This window comes from Kogia breviceps, chromosome 7, assembly GCF_026419965.1.
Source record: "Kogia breviceps isolate mKogBre1 chromosome 7, mKogBre1 haplotype 1, whole genome shotgun sequence".
In the NCBI taxonomy this organism is placed as follows: Eukaryota; Metazoa; Chordata; class Mammalia; order Artiodactyla; family Physeteridae; genus Kogia; species Kogia breviceps.
This window is the reverse complement of record NC_081316.1, coordinates 42,947,194-42,961,388: the sequence shown is the minus strand read 5'-3', so window position 1 is coordinate 42,961,388 and position 14,195 is coordinate 42,947,194. Positions and strand designations below refer to the sequence as shown.

The 14,195-nt window shown below is 48.6% G+C and overlaps 1 long non-coding RNA gene across 4 annotated transcripts in view; it reads right to left on the bottom strand.

Moving 5' to 3' along the window:
- LOC136794497 (uncharacterized) overlaps window positions 1-13,841 on the bottom strand; it is a 226,922-nt gene extending 213,081 nt beyond the window's left edge. For 2 of the 4 annotated variants that reach the window (XR_010841366.1, XR_010841365.1), the window contains exons 1-2: window positions 13,636-13,841; window positions 12,420-12,517 (exon numbers count right to left, since the gene is read on the bottom strand). This is a non-coding gene — a long non-coding RNA (uncharacterized lncRNA). Of the gene's footprint in view, window positions 1-4,970; window positions 5,048-12,419; window positions 12,518-13,635 lie in introns of all 4 variants that reach the window. The other 2 variants (XR_010841368.1, XR_010841367.1) reach the window with 2 other exon arrangements.
- Between the last annotated feature and the right edge of the window lie 354 nt (window positions 13,842-14,195).

The window sequence follows — 14,195 nt, the reverse complement described above, 5'->3', positions numbered from 1 at the left end:
TCTCTTTATGAAGTAGAAATTGTCATCAGACTCCATTTGAGATGTTGACCATTGAAATATATTTTGGTGCTACACAAATTTAAGATAACAGAGTTTCATATCCATTTCCAATATGTTGAAAAATAATAAATTATTTCTGAATCATAAGTAGTATAAATTGATAGAGTCATGAGATGTGATCCTGATAGTAATACTGCATGAGTTTTATACCAGTAGACATTTAAAACAGTTATCTTGTTTATGTTTTTAGAATGTAAATGAAAGTTTCCTCTGGGAATGATTTAAAATAATTTAAAAGCAGATAGATAGTATTAAGTTTTCTCCATGATAAAATCCTGTCCACCCTGGATATCTTTTAAAAGATCCCAAAACTCAAGGCTTATTAGCAGAAGATGGTTTACTAAGTACACAACAAATAAATAATTATTTATTGAGTGCTAACTATGTACAAGGCATTATAAATGCTTGCTTTCTTTTTGCTCCTAAAACCTACTGCTTTGATCAGCTGGCTACAGCATGTTTGTTAATGAGGCTGAGGGCTGATATTATTCACATGGAGATGAGTTTTGTTGTTTTGCTTCTTGGGAAATACAGCCGACCCTTGGTGAGAAGGATTGTTTCCAGGGTGTGTGCGCGCGCACACACACGCGCGCACACACACACACACACACACACACACACCCTTCCCCCACGGATTCCAAAATCAAGTCCCTTATATAAAATGACATACGACAGCTGACCCTCAAATCTGCAAGTTCAACCAACCGCAGCTCAAAATCCATGGATGGGGAACTTGCAGATACGGAGGGCTGAGTGTAGTATGACATCATAGAATGACAATGGCCTTTTAAATCAAACAAATACTGAGTGTTCTTCTTTTCTATTTCTTAAGCCAGGTCCTAGGTACACACACATTTGTTTCATTATTCTTTATACCTTATTTATTCACTGTGTGTATTCTTTTACTATTATTTTTTAATACTATGAGATATTTTTAAAAGCTGTTACCTTAACCTGGTAAAACAAAGCAAATATTCTATCTTTTTTGTTATATTTGATCTATATAATATGTCAAAACAGATGTGGTTACTGATTGTAAAGTAGTCATTACCAGATAAATTCATTTTATTTTCAACTGCTTTATTATTTACTTACTATTTATTACCACTAGAGGGCATCTGAGAACCAAGCTAAGTACAACACAATGCTGTGAGTAAAACAAGCCTCTATTAAAATAAGACTACATCTTCCATCAAAAAAAGAGGCAAGTTGCCAAGTCCGTTGCCAAGAGGCAAACGGACGCAATTACCAGTCTGCTGGACCCCAATTACCAGGCGACCTGATGCCAGCGATGACTGTTTTGAAATAATGCAAAGGAAAGGAGGAATGCAAGACCTTCACTACTTTGATCCTTATCCTCTACCCTGGACTGCGGAAGCCCCACATATAAAATCTTCCCTGATTCTCAAAGAGGGGTGCCCAGTTCTTGAGGTGCTAGCTAGCTGTGTCTTCCCTGCTGCCTGGCAGAAAAATAAAGCCATCTTTCTCTTCCTCCAAAACTCCTGTCTCCGTATTTCTGTTCGGCCTCGGTGCACAGGGAAACCGATACTTTGACAACAGTCTGTGGCCAGTTCCCACACTAATTCCCCTCTACGCCCACAGCCCTGGCCCAAGCCCGATCTTGTGCCTGGTTCCTCCATCAGACCTGACAAACCTCCCTGCCCCACGGTGCGTCTCACATCCCACCCCAACGTGGTCTTTCTGAAGCATAAACGAGACTGTGACTCTCTCCCTCCTGTAATCCCCCAAAGTTTCCCCACTTTCGCTAGGGTATCTGCCGGGAGAGACATCTGCCAAGGCCCTGAGAGTCCCCGGCATCCCCACTAGGCTGCTGGCTCCTGGGTTCCCAGACACTGAGCACCTCAGCAGGCCAGGTGACACGGCAGGAAACCCCAGAACTGCTCACCTCAGGAGGGGGCTGGCACTGCCACTGCCTTATCAAAGAGAGCAGAGAAGGGTTCCCCAGCTGGGACACAAACTCTGCACGAGTGGCCTCTCCTTGAGCCATTAGCTCACCTCGTATGACTTGAGGGAAGGAAGGACCGAGGCACACTTGGTTCCTAAGGAGGATGGTATAGGCTCAGTCATGTCTCCCCAAATCCACATGCTGAATCCCTAACCCTCAGGACCCCAGGATGTGTCTGTATTTGGAGATGGGATTTTTAAAGAGATGATCAAAGTAAAAATGACGTCACTAGGGTGGATCCTAATCCAATAGGATTGATGTCCTACAAGAAGAGATTAGGACACAGATAGGCACAGGGGGAAGACCATGTGAGGACCTGGGGAGAAGATGGCTGTCTCAGCACCAAGGAGAGAGGCCTCAGGAGAAGCCAGCGTGCAGACACCTTGATCTCCGACAGCATCCAGGACTGGGAGATAGGCCTGTTATTCAAGCTGCGCAGTCTGTGGTATTTGTTACGGTGGTCCCGAGCAGACTCACAGGGCAACTCAGGGCTCAGACTGGACAGAGCCCACTCTCCATCCCCTTGTACGTGAGTTACAGGAGCCCCAGGCACTGAGGAGGGGGTCCCTGAGGAGGCACAAGATAGAAGATGCTAGGCATTAACACGACTGCATTCATGTTAAACGTGCCTGAAGTCCATTCACCTGAGATGGTTTTGTCCTGCATGTACATCGGCACCTTTAGTCTGAACTGCAGACCTTTGGCTTCATCACCTCCACTGCGAGCATTAGCTTCACATGCTGTGGACCATCTCCTATAGGATTTCCAGAACCACAGAGCATCGAAGCTTCACAGAACCCAGAATCTGTGCGCTAGTGTCTGGGCAACCCTCACAACAGAGCCGCACAGCTGCCCATCAGAACCCATTTCCCTTTTTCCTGTGCATAGCTACCCTGCACATCCCAGCCTTCCCTCCCCTTACAGCTGGGGCGCAGTGTCTTGTGTTACCAAGGGGAAGGGGTGGAGGTGGTGAGGGCGTTGGCCAGCCTGCATCCTAGGACGGAGGGCACAATGTCCCTGTGGTCACCTCACCCTGCTGGTTGAAACACTCACCTGGAAGCAGGGAGGAGAAACAAAGGGGGGGCAGAGCCTGGGACCTGACACCCACCTGCCCTGGACTCTCACAGGAAGGGGACAGAGACATCTTGAGCTTCAGCCCAGTTTTGGGAGACACTATGTTCCAGCAACAAACTTGGCCTTAAAAGCTAAGTTGCTTTACAAAACCCTCCCCAGCTGTCACAGAAAGTCAGGCTTCATCTCATCACACTTTTCTCAAACCCCAGCTCACGCTGAGACCACCTCTCAGGTGGTGGTGTTTCAGAGTAGCCCCTTTAAAAGATCCCTGGATTTCAGCTCTCCCAGCCCTGCCTTCAGTTTAAGTGAGAAGTTTCCTTGACAACCTTGACAAACGTGCTCAGTTTCCTTAACAACCAAGCTTTGCAATCTCCCAAACTCTTCTCCTTCAAACATTCCTATTCTAAGCTTGATGAGCCTAAAGTGACAGTGCTGTCATCATGTGCCAGAGGGTGACTCCTCCAAGCCCGTAGTTACTGGTTACATGATGCTACTGATGATGAAATCCCAGAAGAGCCAGCTTTGCAATATAACCATTTCTGGACTCGGCACTGGGTCCCTTTCCACGGACAGAGTGGCTGTTTCCATGGGCCCCGTGGTGGAAGAGCTCACCTAATGCAGCCAGGACTTCATCCTTTCCAGGTGATTCCAGGGTCCTCATTCTCCCCAGACCCCCACCCACATGGCTGCTGGCTGCTACCTGTGCCAGTCTATACAGGACCTTGGTAATCTCCTAAAATTAGGGTTATTTTATACACAGGTAATGGGTTGAATGCTGGTCCCAAAATATGTGCCCCCCAGAACACAGGAACGGGACCATATCTGGGAAAAGCGTCTTTGTATATGTAGTTAAGGGTCTCGAGGTGAGGCCATCTGGGGTTAGGATGGCCCTCAATCCAATTGAGAGAGTTCTTATGAGACAAAAGAGGAGAAACACAAACAGAGGAGAAGCCATGTGAAGGCAGAGACAGGAGGCCTGCAGCCGCAAGCCTGGGGACGCCTGGAGCCCCCCAAAGCTGGAAAAGGCAGGAAGAGCCCTATCCTGGAGGCTCTGGAGGGACGTCCATCCTGGAACACCTTGATCTCAGATGTCTGGTCTCCAGGACTGGGGGAGGATGAATTCCTATTGTTTTAAACCACCCAGCTTGTGGTCATTTGTTACAGAAGCCACAGAACAGTCACACGGACCCTGCTCTGTGGGACCCTGGAAGTGCGGGTCTCATTAAAGACCAACAGAGGCTGGGTTACAGAACCCTTAGAGTTAGCATTGGGCCCCAGAAATTCTAAAGCAGTGGCTGGACACCAGAACGTTCAGGGGTCAGTCGGAAGCCAAACCCTAAGGGTGCCGGCTGCACACGGCCTCCCCAGGTTTTTATGCCTATACAAGTTGGGGATAAGTATTTCCATCCTGATTCAGGACCTCTGATATCACCGTTCACGCTGCCAATTAAGAACCCACTAGTTACACAGAGGAAAACCCTATCAGAACACTTGCTCCAGTGGTAAACAATTCTGAAGTTGGTCAGAGGTGGGGAATCATCTCTCATGCAGCCAGCAGCCCCCCTGCAAGGAACATCCTCATTGCAAAGCTGGGGGACCGTGTCAAGGCATCCCTGAGTAAACGTGAGCTGACCCCCAGGCCAGCTGCTGCTGAACTGTTCCCACCCTTCCCAGCTAAAACACCTGAATGTGTGCAAGGACTTGAAAGCCTAGAGGAAGGGCCATGGAGCCACACCAGCACGGAGGCCGACTTGGGGCCTGCAGGCCAGCCAGCATGGTCCTGGCCCCGGGCGCTCTTCTGGAAGCTTTCCATCTCCCTGCCTGACGTACCCCTCCTGTCCCGGCCCCCACTGCTTTTTTCCTTCCTCACCTCTGCCCGGGGAGAAATTCCAGCGGCAGGTATGGGTGACACATCCTCTTCTTTAGCAGGTGGCAGCCCGGCAACTCCTGCAGAAAGTCCAGCAGAGCCCCACTCGCACCGGGCCACGCACAGAGCCGTGGGCCCTACTCCCTCCCACCAGCCCAGCCCCGAGACTGCTGATGGGGCAGAGAATATGGCATCAGGCACAGCTGCAGGGGCTCTTGCTGCCTGGAGCGGTGTTTATATTGACCTCAGCCCAGGCACACCTGGGAAGGACTGGCCGGCCGGGTCAGACTGCCCAGGTCAGCCACTCCTCACCCCTCAGGGGCTCACAGTTGCAGAAAATGGGCCTTGCTGCAGCGGTCAGTTCCAAGGAACACGTGTAGGTCCTGAGGGTCAGGATAGACAAGGGGCTGCAGCCCTGGCTTGTTTTCTAATCATTTTATCTGGCCCATGAGTGGGAGACAACTTCAAGAAGACCCTCTCCTAATGAGAGGAACCCAGGAGTCAGGGAGAGGAGGGGTGGTGGGTGGAGACAGAGGCCTGGTGCCCTGGCTGCAGTGGAAGTCTCTGGAAGACCAGGCGGAGGGAGGCCACACAGAGTAACGCCCAGGGTCACAGACCTGTTGGAGCTGCTGTTTCTTAGTTCAAGTCCTGCTCTGAGGTGCTCTGTGTCAGCTCTGAGTGACAGGTGAGATGGGGGTGCTCTGCAATGAGGGCTATGTGCACGGTTCCTGTGTGCCCAGCCCTGCCGTGGTACCTGCACAGGGGTGTTCCGTATCCAAGGAGGGACCTGACCACAAGAGCCCCGTGGGCTGCTGGGTACCTGCCCAGGTGAGCTCCATACCCTGGGAGGGGCCTGACCATGAGAGCCCCATGGGATGCTGGGTACCTGCCCAAGTGAGCTGTATATCCTGCCAGGGGCCTGACCACGAGAGCCCCGTGGGCTGCTGGGGAACTGGTAAAGATGTCGGGACAGTCAGTGAAGCCACTGAGGATATGCATCCAATAGTTCCTAATTCCTACACCCTGCTGGTCATTGTACCATCCACCAGGACATGGTATTCTGTATGAGACTTACATGATGCTTTCTTCTGTATTCCATTAGTCCCAGAGGTCACAGAAATTTTGGCTTGTGACTGGCAGGACTCAACATACAAGGAAGACAGTACTGCTGGGTCGTCCTGCCCCAAGGGTTCAAAACTTCCCGCACCACCTTTGGGGAAACTTAACTAAAACCTCAAAGATCTACCTCTGGAGAAGGGAACCCTCCTTCAATATGCAGACGACATTCTGATCGTCAGCCCTACTAAGGAGGCCTCTGAACTACCTAGCCAATAAAGGATAGAAGGTGTCCAAGACAAAGGCTCAAATATCACAGACTAAGGTGACCTGCCTGGGCTTCATTCTCACAGAATGTCGGAGAAGCCCATCCCAGGAAAGGGAAGAAGTCATTTGCAGCCTTACCCCTTCTAAAACTAGAAGACAGCTTAAGAGTTCCTGGGGAGGTCGGGGTTTGCTGCATCTGGATCCCTAACTACAGTCTAATAGCTGGGCCTCTATATGAAACATTGAAAGGAAAAGATGATGATCCGTTCGAATAGAATCCAGAAGCGGTCTTTCAAGAATGGAAAGAGCAGTTAATTCAGACCCTTGCCCTGGACCTCTCTAATTTAGCTAAACCCTTTGACCTTTACATTCCCGGTAGAAAGTGAATCGCCCTTGGAGTATTAGTGCAAAAACTGGGACCTCTTGAAATGGAACAATGCAAGAATGCCCTCCAGGTAGGAGAAAGTACGGTCACCAAGGGCTTGGCCCGCCGCCCCATCCGGCCAAGATACTGGGGGTATCTAAAAACCTGGAAATCCGCAGCCCGCAAGGCCAACTCCCTCCTAAGGGAAAAGGACAGCACGCGGTGATCCTAACCACCCACCATGCCCTGAAGTTGCAGGGGTCGCTCCGTGGGCACACTGACCTCGAGTGAGGAAGCCCTCCAACTCCAACCTCCAGAGGGACAACTGGGGGCAACGGGTCCCCATGATGACTCGTGTGACCATCACTTGACGTGGATCTTCTCTCAGAAAACAACAAGAGTGTGCCCCAAAAGAGCAGACTACTGCTTGCAGGAATTACTGCACCCAGAGCGGAGCTAATAAGCTTGGCGGGGGAACCGTAAATAACGCTGTCACCATAGAAAAGCCTACAGACACCGCGGTGACGGTGGCCGATGAGACCGGCTGGACTCCTTGGCTACTTGAAACGGCCGTTGACTCAGTGGCCGTCATGGGTCTGGATCACCACCGGCCCTGGACTGTCTGGGAGTTGAGCAGGCAGGGTTCTGACACCTGGTGCTGTTTGTACGTTAATTCAGGGGCCTAATTGAAGAAAGCGCAGACTACTGGTCAGATCATCTAGACTGGCAGAAACCGTCTGCCTAAGGTGGCCGAACAAATGTGGGCGGGGTAAAACCGCCCCCCCAGCGTCTCTGCACATCTCTTTCCTGCACCCTTAAAGGTCATTAGAATCTATAACACTTCAAATGCTGGAGCTCAGGCGGACGAGCAGTGAGGGAAGAGCCCTGGGGACAGTCAACCTCACCTGGAGGCTGCTGGGGAGTTCTGCCCCTCCCCCCGGGTATGAGGACTCCCAACTCAGCACGAAGCACTTACAGAAGCGGGGTCTGCACCCTCAGCGCCCCAACAATGAGGAATGGGACAAAAGGCAGAGGAGGGGTTTGTCACCGGCAGAGCCCATGAAAAAGTCCTGGGAGATAAAAATAGAATCTGGGCGGGCTTCCCTGGTGGCGCAGTGGTTGAGAATCCGCCTGCCGATGCAGGGGTCACGGGTTCGTGCCCTGGTCCGGGAAGATCCCACATGCCGCGGAGCAGCTAAGCCCGTGAGCCATGGCCGCTAGGCCTGCGCGTCCGGAGCCTGTGCTCCGCAACGGGAGAGGCCACAGCAGTGAGAGGCCCGCATACCGCAAAAAAAAAAAAAAAAAAAAAATAGAATCTGGGCAATAAAATAAAGTCTAACCTTTATTCCTTTGTGCTTTGTCTAATTTCACTTGCTCCTAGGTTTCCACATGCAGAGGTCCCACACCCGGCACTTCAGAACCTACTTCCTGGTGCAAAATGGCTGGGCCGACACCTCAGCTCGCAGGGCCCCATGCAGACTCCGCGACAAGGAGCCTGAGCTCCAGCCAACCCGGCCCTCGAGAGCTCCGCCCCTTCCGTCCCGCTGATGCTGCCGGGATCCCTACACAGCAGCCCCGCCCACAGCCCTCAGGGGAGCGCACGCTCTCACCTCTCCCCGTTCTCTGATCAGAATATAAAGTTTCCTTTGCTTCTGAACCAAACTCAGTCTCATTCTCTTGGCTCTAATGACACGGGGCAGGGGACCCTTGTTGGGGCCCACTCTGCAGGATCAGTGACAGAAATTGAGAACATTGTAACTTCAATGAACAGATGTGTGAGCCAAACTGTAATTAACCTAGAGCAGTGTATAAGGCTCGGGTAAAATAAGATGTTTCCAACACTTCCATTTGATATTTCCATCACTTTAGTATAAGCAAGTTCAGTGAAGGGGTTTGTCTTATTTGTCAGGTCAACATTAGAGAAATGAAGTGATTTCTTTCCAAGGATGTACATCGAATAATCTTGACTGAAGCTTCAATATTGTTTTGAATGCTTTTCCATTGAAAATGATACCTCTCTTTCAGCTCCCCCATTTCTGAGAAGCATAAAATCTTATAATTTATTATTACCAAAGGGGAAAGGTGCAGGGAGGGATAAATTAACAGTTTGGGATTAACACGTACACACTGCTATGTATAAAATAGATCATCAACACAGAACTACTGTATAGCACAGGGAACTACACTCAATATTTTGTAATAACCTATAAGCGGAAATAATCTGAAAACGAATAGATATTTTTATTGACATCATCTATCAATGACAGATACAATGTAACCTAAGGGAGGCCGATGGTCAGTGCTTCTGACCCTGAAGACTTCAATCATCTTAAGTTCGGACTCTGCCTACTGCCCAAGGCCCTTAACGAACATACGTGTAGCCATAGCGTAAAATTCCCCAGTTTAGAGTTCAGGGAGACACTGATTTGGAAACATCCCTGGTGTTCTCTTACCATGCACGGGACACTTCCTACAGCTAAAACATGACTCTGACACCCAGAAGGTGGTACACCATTTGATGGGGAAGAGTTTGGAAAAGGCATCTCATCTCCTCATCTCCAGGTAGTCGGGTTCACCCCTCCAGCGTCTTTCCTAACAATCTCCCCACTTGGGGATGTCAGCACCTTCCACCTCCTGTTGCACACAGTTTGGAATTTGTCCAGAGGATGAAGCGGAAGGATGAGAAACAATGAGAGAAAAGTCCTAGGTGTTCGGACAGGCACTTGTCACTCTCATTTCCAATCAGGAAGACGAAATGACCAAAGGCTAAGATTGCCCATGGAAAAAGAATACGGCTTGAGGAAATCCCACTGTTTTGTGGCCAGCTCCCAAAAACACAAGTTGAAAAATGGAACTCAGGATCACTAAAATTCACGAAACTGCAGAGTTGAAAATATCTATCATTGAAAAATGTCTTGAGGGAAGTCACCGTAAAGGAATTGTAAGCAAGGGAGAATGGCAGGAAAGGGATTTGAAGAGTAGGACTCATCATGAAAGCACAAAAAAGGGGCTGAACATCACCAATGGTGCAGTTAGCCAAAAAGGGCGTATGCTTTTTTCCTGAATATATTCAAGAAAAGGGCATACACCCTTTTTAGCCAACCAAACAGGTGGGCATTGCAAATCAATACTACAAAAGGTATCACTTCGCATCAGTCAGAAGAGCCATCCTCATAAAGTGTAAACACCAGAAATGCAGGACAGGGCGAGGAGAGAAGGGAGCCCTGTGAGGCTGATAATGGAAATGTAAATTGCCAACGAGCACACTGAAGAAGTGTACTGTGTTTACTAAAACATCTAAACAGATGAGCTACAGAGCACAGGGCACTTCCACTCATGGGCGAATATCTTGGGAAAAACAAAAATCGTCAGGATACAGGCACCCCAACGTTTACCGCCTCTCTGTTTAAAAGAGCCTCGACTTGGATAAAACCTAAATATACCTGGAAGGAAAAAAATGGATAAAAGAGATGTGGTACGTATGCAGAGTGGAATATAACTCAGCCAGGAAATCAATGAAATAAGGCCAGTTGCATCAACTCAGGAGGAGTTATGTAAGATCATTCTAGGTAACATAAGTCAGAAAGAAAAAGACACATATAAGATATAACTTAAAGGTAGAATCAATGAAATAAGGCCAGTTGCATCAACTCAGGAGGAGTTATGTAAGATCATTCTAGGTAACATAAGTCAGAAAGAAAAAGACACATATCATAAGATATAACTTAAAGGTAGAATCAACAATGGCTACACATGAAATAAATTACAAAACAGAAACATAGTCAAATATGTAGAAAACACACATAAGGCTGCTAAAGGGGAAAGGTGGGGAGGGGTGAGGCATTATCCAGGAGGTTGAAATTAGCAAAGATACCGTTCCAACTACCAAATTGATAATAGACAAGGCCTACACGGTACCTCAAAGAACTGCACTCAGCACACTCAAGTCACCAGAAAAAATTCTATACGACTGGTAAGAATCTGAAAAAGAATTTATTGATGTCTGTTTCTACGTGAATCAAGTGGATGTAGAACAGCAACAGCGCTGAAAATCAGCTGTAACCAATATAACAATAATAAAAAAAGACAGTGACAGACATAAAAACCCTTATAACTTTTGCTCAGGGGCTGTAATGCAACATGGATTGAACACACCTAGACACACAGTAGGATGAGACATAAGGTTGGACACTCTTGGGACTGAGAGGATTGGTGAGGTTGAGTGAGCAAATGCAGACCCTTTAAAGTAATACTGCGTACTACACATTCCATGGGTCCCAACTCTCCATGTTCAAGGGAATCTTCCTACAGCTAAAAGATGCATGGGAAGCCCAGAGGATGGTACACCGTGTGATCATGAAAGGTTTCTACAGCGCACCTCATTTTTCATCTCCTGGTGCTCGGGTTCACCATTCCAGCTGCTTTACTAACAATATCCCCACTTGGAGAATCAGCACTTTTAACCTCCTGTTTCGAACAGTTTGCAATATGTGCCGAGGATGAACGGGAAAAGGGGGAACCAATGAGAGACTAGCTGTAGGTGTTTGTGGACAGGCATATGTTACTCTAATTTCCCATCACGAAGAAGAATTAACCAAAGGCTCAGCCTGACGCCCTGGAACCAGAATAGGGCCTGAAGCGATGCTGTGGTTTTCTGGGCCAGCTCACAAATAAGCGAGTTGAAACATGGAGCTCAGGGGCACTGCAACTCACAAACCTGCACAGTTATAAATGACAACTACCAACCAAAAATACATTGAGTTAAGGCAACGAAGAGGCTTTGAAAGCAAGGCAAAATAGCAGGAAACAGCAAGAGGTAGATTGGAGTTTCTTTGAAAGCACATGAAAAGCGGCAGAACTTGGACAATGATGCAGTTGGCCAAAAAGGGAGTATGTGTTCCTTCCTGAATATATTTAGGTAAAAAAGCATACACCCTTTTTGGCCAACCAAGCAAGCTGGGAGAGCAAATCAGCACTACAAAGAAGTCTCACTCCCCGCCCCCCCATCAAAACGGCCATCTGAAAAAAGTGTAAAAACCACAAATGCAGGACAGGCCATGGAGGACAGGAAACCTTGTTATGCTGGCGGGCAGGATGAAACGGGATGAAAATTGCCGCAGACACTCTACAAAAGTGTATGGTGTTTCCTAAAACATCTAAACAACAGAGCTACAGAGCATAGGGCACTTCCACTCATGGGTGTATATCGTGGGAAGACTAAAAATCAATAAGACGCAGGCACCCCAAAGCTTAGTGCTGCTCTGTTTACAAGAACCTCGACTTCGGTACACGTTCCATATCCCAGGAAAGAGAAAAATGGATACAGAAGTTGTGAAACTTATGTACAATGAAATATCACTCAGCCATGAAATCAATGTCATAAGGCTAGTAGCAGCATAATGAGTGGATTTAGGTACGATAATTCGAAGTGAAATAGGTCACACAGAAAAAGAAATTTATCATAACATATCACTTCTAGAGGGAATGTAAACATGGCTACAAAGAACTGAATTAAAACAGAACAGAGTCACACTTTTAGAAAACACACTTATGCCTGCTTCAGGGGAAAGGTGAGGGGGGTTATTCATAAAACAAGAGTTTGAAATTAGCACAGATACCGTTCCAAAAACCAAATATGTAATAGACAAGACCTACTCCTTGCTCAATGAACTGGACTCAACAGCTCCTATTCATCGCAGAAGAAAAATTCCAGCCCTTGTTTCTCAGGAGCTCTGAGGTCTACCTGCGAGGTAAACTTAACTCACCTGGCACAAGGCGACCATCCCTGGTTTCACATCAACATGATCTCAGGCACAAATCTCCTTGTTTTTCCATTTTGTCTTTAAGTTACTTGTTCAAACAACTGCACAAATATGACAAAGATATAAAATCAGTCATCTTCTGCCCCAGTGCCTACTCATAAATGATTTTCTGCCACTTTAATGATAAAGATAGAACATTTCAACATTCTGCTGCCCTTATTATTTGTCATTTTTCTTGATATTTCTATTGAATACTCTTTCAATATTTTAACAATGGAACATTTATTTAGGTTGTTCCAGAACCAGCCTGTAGTGGTAAAGGTTTTGTTGTTATATTTCTATTATGTTTCCTTTAAAAATCATTATGCTATTTAACTGGATTAAGTCAATTCTATAGGCATTTATCTTATGATATTGATGAAATTCATACATAGAGGGCAGTAGTACAAGTTGATTGTACTCGAGAGCCTCTATTAGCACAGTTAAGTAAGTATAACTATTATCTATATGTAAAGCAAAGTACATGCCAAGTGAGATTCTCCGACTCTTTTTCACTGTCTGCCCCTCAAGCCTGTGAGAAATGGAATATTTCTTGCCATCTCAGTAAACAAAAGATGTCACAATCATCCCCTCCAAAGTGAGCGGGCAGGCCTTGAGGGACTCAGGATATGCAAATACAGAATGCAGGCCCCAGAGAGCTGAGGTGCATATCAAAGGAAGGAATTAGGTGAGGCCGACTCTGGCATCTTCGCATACAAAGGAAAGCCCTGCATTCCTCACCTTGGGAGAGCTGGTTCTCCTTAGCTGACAATCACCTTTTCACGTCCCCCATCACCTGCGCCAGCCCCCCCCACGCCCTGTCCCCTCCCCCCGGTGCTTTAGGTCAGGGAGGAAGGGGCGCAGAGGGGCTCCTTGAATAAGAGGCCTGCGAGCTTCCAGAGAAACTTTCGGCCGCTATCCCCGCCGTCGGGAGGAGGGGCGCTGACGCTGCAGCCGTACCCTGCGCCTCCTTTGCCCCGTGTCCCCTCAGGACGCTCAGGCCGCCCTCTCCCCACGCCCCCCGGGCCCCGCGAACCAGGCCGAGGGCAGGGCCGAGAGGAGGGGCCGAAGTTCCCTGGAACTAGACGCCGGGGCCGCTCATTCTGCACGCGGGTGGCAGCGAAACCCTGCCCCTCAGAAGCTGCTCTTGCCCTGCCGCCCGGACACCGGACCCACTTACCCGGCCCGCTGTCCCCACGACTGTCGCGGCTTCGGCCACCGGGGCCCCTCCGCAGCCGGCAGCGTCAGTGAGGCCGCCCTCCCCTCGGGCCCCAGGACAGCTCCGTGACGGTGGAGGGAAGAGACCCCGAGCCGGGAGCTCCAGCTCTGCGGAACCGCGGGCTCCGTTCTGGGCGATGCGGGTGGGGCCGCTCTGCCTGAGGCCTACTGGGAGGGAGCGGGGCGCCGGGGGAGGAGCCGCCAGGAGCTCAGGGCCCCGTCGGGGGTCCTGGAGGGGCGGCCCAGCCTGAGGGCCCCGCCCACTGCGGCCGCAGCGCAGGCCTTTTTCCTGGAATCCTACACAAAAAGTCAGAAAGATACACGGTCTACAGTAAATGTTCACAAATGGTGGTTGCTGCTGTGCTTACTATCCTATTAAACGTGTGAAATCCATAAAAGACTTGAAGTTAAAAGTTAACTATGAATGTTTACCTTTCCTTATTATGTCTCTGCTATTCACAATTGTAGTTAATGAATCAGAGACTGTGGCATCACTAGTTAAAAATGAGCTTGTTAAAAAAA